A 7,122-nucleotide genomic window follows, 5' to 3' on the forward strand; every position below is an offset into this window, starting at 1 on the left:
CCAGTTCCCATTCCAGTTTGTGGACAGCTCCCTTTGCTCACTCTTGCAGTACCAACCCCTTCCTCTCCTCCCCCTCCCTCTTCCTGCGAGTGGAGTGCTTTCATGTTGGCTCCAACAATCTGAGGGTCATGTCTGCTTTTCATTGCCACCTATTCCACTGCTGCTTTCCTCTGTAATGAGTCCTGGTGAGCCGACAAGGTCAGGTGGCACAGACACATGGAAATATTGTTTCTTTTTCATGTGCTAGCTCTGTGTGTTTGCACTGGATCATTTCACCATCTCCGTGTGTTTGTGTGTGTGTGTACGTAGGGACGCACATCAAGCTACAAAGCCACCAAGGTCGGTATAAACAGAAACTCATCCATCCTCACACACACATTGTATTTTGCTGGTATAACTCCCTCTTGCTGAGACTGCAGTTACCTGTGCCGCCTCCACTTCAGCCTCAGGGTACGGCTTCATAGTAAAGTCTGCATATTTATCTGCTCTGCTGTCATGGATGAACTTGTTTGGATTGATGTGGAGGATTAGTATTTCACACCAAATCAGATGGCTCCTCAGAACCTGCCCTTTAGCTTGTGGACTTTTTGTTTTTCAAGGGAAATAATATTAGAGAGAATTATAGATATGAGTGTCATTGTACAGGTACGTGTCCCGAGGAGGCTAATGCTAGAATGCATGAACAGTTAGGAGTCATGGAATATATATTTTTTGTAAATAAGATTTGTTTCAGTATGACCTAGGGTTGTAGTGGTTCTACAAATCAAATGTTTTCTGGGTCCTTAAGTCAAAGCCTCTTAAAACATTCCATCTTTCACTGCAGCATCCTTTAGCACAACAGCTTCACATGAGTAATTAGCATAAGCAACAAAGCTAATTAGTGCGACATTATGTTCACTTATTACAATCTATGTGTTTGTACTTTTTAAAAAAAGGGAAAAAAGCTAAATAGAGGTTTAGCACAAAGTTTGCCTAACACTCAAGTTAGGTAGTTCCATGTATAACTACACTATGTTGCCAAAAGTATTCACTTGTCTGCCTTCATAAGAATATGAACTTGAGTGGCATCCCATTCTTAATCCATAGGGTTTAATATGATGTCCACCCACCCCTTTGCAGCTATAACAGCTTCATCTCTTCTGGAAAGGCTTTTCACAAAGTTTAGGAGTGTGGGAATTTGGGAATTTTTGACCATTCTTCCAGAAGCATAGTTGTGAGGTCACACACTGATGTTATATGAGAAGGCCTAGCTCACGGTCTCTCCTCTAATTCATCCCAAAGATGTTCTATTGGGATTGCAGTCAAGACTCTGTGCAGGCCAGTCAAGTTCTTACACACCAAACATCCATGTCTTTATGGAACTTGCTTTGCACAATGGTATGCAGTCATGTTGGAACAGGAATGGGCCATCTCCAAACTGTTCAACTGTCTTGGTATCCTGAAGCATTAAGAGTTCCTTTCACTGGAACTAAGGGGCCGAGCCCAACTCCTGAAAAATAGCCCCACACCATAATCCCCCCTCCACCAAACTATACACTTGGCACAATGCAGTCAGGCAAGTACCGTTCTCTTGGTAACCACCAAACTCAGACTCATGGTATTGCATCGCGCTTGGATGCAGCTGATTGGTCATTGAAAATCAATCCATGAAGCATTCCACACTGTGTTCTTGAGCTAATCTGAAGGCCAAATGAATTTTGGAGGTCTGTAGTGATTTGCTCTGCAGAAAGTTGCCGAACTCTGTGCACTGTGTGCCTCAGCATCCCCTGACCTTGCTTTGTGATTTTACATAGCCACCCAGTTTGTGGCTGAGTTGCTGTCATTCCAGTTTGTTTTAATGCCAGTAACAGTTGACTGTGGAATATTTAGCACATTTCATGAGTGGACTTATTGCACAGGTGGCATGCTATCATGGTACCAAACTGGAATCCACTGAGCTCCTGAGAGTGACCCATTCTTTCACAAATGATAGTAGAAGCAGTCTGCATGCCTCGCTGCTTGATTTTATACTGTGGACATAGAAGTGATTGGAAAACCTGATCAGTGATCAATGATTTGGATGGGTTAGTGAATACTTTTGGCAATATAGGGTAGACAGATGCTTCTTTATGAGCTGCTTTTCACTGTGAAAAACTTCTACCACTACCATGTTGCTTACTAGACGTCACCATGACTCTGACCTGTTTCTATCTAAAATTTCTGTCATGCTTTTGATGTTCCTGTAAAATTAAATAATAAAAATTAAAAACCAGCAAGTCACAGGTTTAAAAAGGTTCTGTAAAAATGTTACTGTTATGAAAGTGATTAACTTTGTTTATCATAATCTTATCATAAAACATGGCCGCTCTGACATTAGCTTATATCAGGCCGGCAAAAATAACAGGCATCCAGCCATTCATTTATCAATGTTTTTAACCTCTTATCTAGTTCAGGGCATAAACAGCATTAAAAGATGGATGTAGCTAGTGTGACATCACACATTGGTTTTGAAGCCTCCAGAAGGTTCCTACTATCTCCATCATGGTTGTAAAAAAGAAAAACAATGTGTTTGTGAAGCCACACACTCTTTGGCTGATGACTTTGTGTGGTTTATTTTTTATTCATTATTTCCCCAAATGAGTGACTGAGCTCATAAGCTCAGCATGCAAGTGTTTACACAGGTCAAGACAGAAAGCCACTTTGCCATAAACTTCTATAGGACCAGAAAACTTTTTGTGGCTATCGCTATCTGATGCCCTTCAGATAGACTGCAGGTTTAAGGCACTAATAGTGGCTTAATTTTTCTGACCTGGAAGATGCATCTGTGTTTTCTACTGTCTATGGTTCAGGGTTACATGGGGGCTGAAGCTTATCCTAGCCTCATAGGGTGAGAGACAGGTCCTGTCCATCAAAAAATTACTGCTTTAATGCTGAATCAGAAAGATATTGAAATTTGAAGCCCATTTGTGAATTGTTATTGTCTGAAGTAGTCCTAAATCTACCAGATTCGCTTGCGTACCTATATGCCGGTGCACCGCTACAATAGCGCTGAGAAGTGTTATTCAGGTTATCCCAGAAGATAAAGTTAGAAGATATTGATGGACCGCAGCACTAAGGAGAAGTGACTTTGAGGCAAATTACATTCAGTTGTCTGCAGTTCTGATTTCAAGTCAAACTTTGACAGGAAAACTTGTTTAAATGATAAAGTGATTCTGTCAGTTTTTATATATCATACAGTCAGTTCTTACAACAGGATATCACTGGAGCAGCTGCAGATTATTAGCATTCAGTTCAAACGTTATATCATAGGACTATTATGGTCTGTTTCAACATGAGCTAAATCATACTGGTACAATATATAAGTATAATTTAAACATTTAAACAAGTCACTTGTAAATTGACTGAGGTATGATGATGATCATTGTGATAGAATGTTTGTGTCTCAGTAGACTTTAGTGCACTATGAGAGTTGGCTCTCTCCAGTGCCATTGATGCAGTGCTCCAGTGAACAGCATCAACTAGTGTGGTGGCAAGTAGGTTATACTGAAAAATTCAATTTCATTCAAATTTAAGAACATGGCAACATTACAATAATAGATTATGGCTATACTTGTGTAAACTGTGGTGGATAATCATTTTACTAATAATCATTTCATCTATTTTGTTATCCTTTTCCAATTCAGGGTCACAGAGGGGGCTGCAGTCTATCCCAGCATAGGGTGAAAAGCATCCTGGGCAGGTCGCAAGCCTATCACAGGAATCCCATCATACAGTGCTGTGAAAAAGTGGTTGCCCCCTTCCTGATTTCCTGTTTTTTGCATATTTGTCAACTTAAATCGTTAAACATGAATATTAGACACAAGTAAACACAAAATGCTGTTTCTAATTGAAAGTGTTTATTATTAAGGAGAAAAGAAAATTCAAACCTACATGGCCCTGTATGAAAAAGATGTGAATCTGCTGGTGTGTTGTGGATCATTGTCCTGCTGCAGAACCCAAGTGAGGTCAGTCAGCTTGAGGTCACAAACAGATGGCTGGACTTTCACCTTCATGATGTTTGGTAGAAAGCAGAATTTATGGTTCCATTTACCACAGCGAGTCTTCCAGGTTCTGGGGCAAAACAGCCCCAGACCATCACACTACCATGCTGAGTTACTTTTATGCCAGATGTAATGGGACACACACCTTCCAACAAGTTAGACTTTTGTCTCATCAGTCCACAGAGTATTTTCCCTAAAGTCAAGATCAAGATCATCAAGATCATCAAGTTTTCTGGCAAAACTGAGATGAGTCTTTATGTTCCTTTTGCTCAGGAGGACCTCCTGGACCTCTGGCCATTTTCGCCCAGTCTCATTCTTATGGTGGAGTCATGAACCTTAACTGCAAGCCTCATTGAGGCAAGTGAGGCTTGCAGTTCTTTGGATGTTGTTCTGGCGTTTTTTGTTCTTTGGTGACCTCTTGGGTTAGTTGTCACTACGCTCTTGGGGTAATTTTGGTCAACCGGCCACTCGTGGGAAGGTTCACCACTGTTCCATATTTTATACTCCATATACTCAGGAAGAACTGAAAAATTAAATTATTTGAGGACTACACTAAATTTATGTCAGGGAAACTCAGCCAGAGAGACTATCAACCAACCAACTACTCATTGCATACGGGATTTGAACACCATTGTACTGTAAAAACATTGCCTGCCTTTTATGGAGTACCAAGGGTGCCAAATAAATACTCTATAAAATGATGTATTAAATGTGTCATGTATTAATCAAAATTGGAAATATATGGAATATTTTTTAAATACATAATAATTGAATGTATCATTCATTAAAAAATCAATTCATTTTATTTCTCTAATTCATTGTTTCATGGTTCATGCATAGGGATTCACTGGAAAGACTTATGAGACAGTAAAGGAAGGCTCTAAGGTTATTTTTACATATGATGTTTAAGTTGAATTCATGTGCTAAGTGTGGCAAATCAAAGAGTGCAGCTCAGCACAAACTTGTAAAACCTTTTTATACTGATGGTGAGTAAATGAAGGGATGGGAAAGGAGGAGACAGAAGAGAGGCAGAAATATTATTATGTAGTCTAGTTTTGTTGGTGTCGTTTTTTTGTGAGTGTCATAAAACACCCAGAACAGCTGATAGTCGATTTCACAACTTTATTATCTGATAGAAAATCGAAATATTCTAATATAATAACATTAGGCTGATACAATAAACAACAAGACCACACAGCAATGGCTCAATGTTTCTGCATCACCCACTGTTCTTCATGAGTCATTTCACTGTGGCTCAACAGAGATGGAAAATGGGAATTTCAAAACAGCCCTTTCAAGCAGTGAAACAGCTGTCAATTTACCGTCTTGGTGGAGCTACAAAGCAGTGGCTGTGAGCTGGGAGATCCCTCCTGTCTTTCTCCACCTGGATCCATCGCCCTTGATGCACACTTTCAAGGACACCTGGCAAACTCCATGGAGCAGCTCAATAATGTAGGCAACGACCCCAAAAAGCCCAACGCAGCAGCTGCTCGGGCCGCCACACAGGGAGAGGCGTGTGTGAGTATGTGTGGAAAAAGTAACAGAAGCATCTAATCGAATGAAAAAGTGTTTATATAGTCAATAATACCATGCTAACACTAGCTAGGCTATTTGCTCTCAAAAGAGCATTAGCTCTTCAGTTCATGGATGTTGGAAACATTTCTTTTATGTTCTGCTCAGTGTTTACATGTTTCTATCACATTATTTCTGTAAATTCTCTGCAGCTGCACGTCAGTGCTGCAGATTTCCTGTCACTCAGGTCACTGCAATCATTGTCAAGCTAGCCTACAACAACTCTCTTTGAGTTACACTGTTTAACATGCAGTAAGTAATGATAGAAAATAGAAATCTGTGGTTACAGCAATGTACATGTTTAGCCATAACTATAGATTTGCTAAATAACATATCCAGGCTTGTGAGCTATATCACTGCTCAGAGGGTCTGACCTATTAAAAACCGCAAAACTTTTGTGCTACTTTGTGACGTTCCAATGACATAAGTGCTTTTTGTTAGTAACTGCTGCTGTTTTTGGTGATGGTAGCTGCTGTTAGCCTATGTTAGCTGCTGTTAGCTAACGTTAGTAAAATCATCTTTGAAGGTCTAACATTGCTGGACTTAGACAAATAAACTCTCATATAATGTGAGAGGGTAATCAAACTGTTTGTCGGGGAAAGTGTGATTTTAGGACACTCGAGCCTGATGTTAGCTGGCATACATGTTAGCTTTTATCCAGCTGTTGTTGCTTGTTGTCAGCTGTCCAGAGATGGGAAGGTCACATGTCTTAAGTGCTAATAGTAAGTAATTGTTACAATATCAGCATAATTACGCGCTTTTATTCACGTTTTTATGTGTTAGAGTCCTGACTTCAGTTTAGGAGAGGAGGCTTGTAGGAAGAGGGTAACATTTTATCCAGACGCGGGTGGTGTTGTCACTTTCCTTCATCTCTGCCCTTCTCTGATAATAACACATAGGTGTGATGCTTCATAATCAGGTGCAGACAGGAATTAAAATGTGTCTCCACAATACACAAATGACTACATATTCTCTTCTTCTTCTCAAGCTGGTAGGACAACATGGCAGCTTCCATAAACCAGCACCTGCTCCTTTGTCGTTTTAATGGATTCTTAATAGATTAATTGTTGGATGATGTAATTACACACTGATCAAAGCATATTTATGAGCACAACATTTTTCTTTCTAATAAATAACCTAAAATGACTGTGTCTTTAAATAATGCTGCTTCTTAACAAGGTGAGGTTAAAATCATTAGTTCCATTTATTCAGCTGGTTAAGCAAAGGTAAATGTCTGTCTTTGAGAAAACAAGTGCAAACAGACACACACACATACACACGCTGTATGTGTGCAAATGTGAAAGCTGAGCCCTATTCTCACCTCCGCAAACCCACCACCACCTCAGAGCAGCAGATGACATTTCATCAAATATTTATTAAAAACAATCTCTGAACAGCATAATTAGAGACTGGGTTTAATGTCGGCCTAATCCTTGGGCTCCGATTTCCCCGCCGTCCTCGCTTTGCAGTTATGGAAGCCAGTGCCGCAGTGTCTACAGCCAAATGGGCTCCCAGTGAGCACCCTGCAGCG

General features: G+C 40.2%; 1 long non-coding RNA gene across 2 annotated transcripts; it reads left to right on the top strand.

Annotated features, from left to right (window-relative positions):
* The first annotated feature begins 107 nt into the window (after nt 1-107).
* On the top strand, nt 108-4,692 carry LOC120440370. Of its 2 annotated transcripts, XR_005613197.1 has the most exons (4): nt 108-198; nt 310-339; nt 3,429-3,512; nt 3,663-4,692. It is a non-coding gene; the product is annotated as an uncharacterized LOC120440370 (long non-coding RNA). The 2 variants fall into 2 exon arrangements; XR_005613196.1 differs by having other exon boundaries at nt 108-339.
* Nucleotides 4,693-7,122: the final 2,430 nt, after the last annotated feature.

The sequence above is a fragment of the Oreochromis aureus genome, linkage group 5 (genome assembly GCF_013358895.1).
Source record: "Oreochromis aureus strain Israel breed Guangdong linkage group 5, ZZ_aureus, whole genome shotgun sequence".
NCBI classification, from domain to species: domain Eukaryota; kingdom Metazoa; phylum Chordata; class Actinopteri; order Cichliformes; family Cichlidae; genus Oreochromis; species Oreochromis aureus.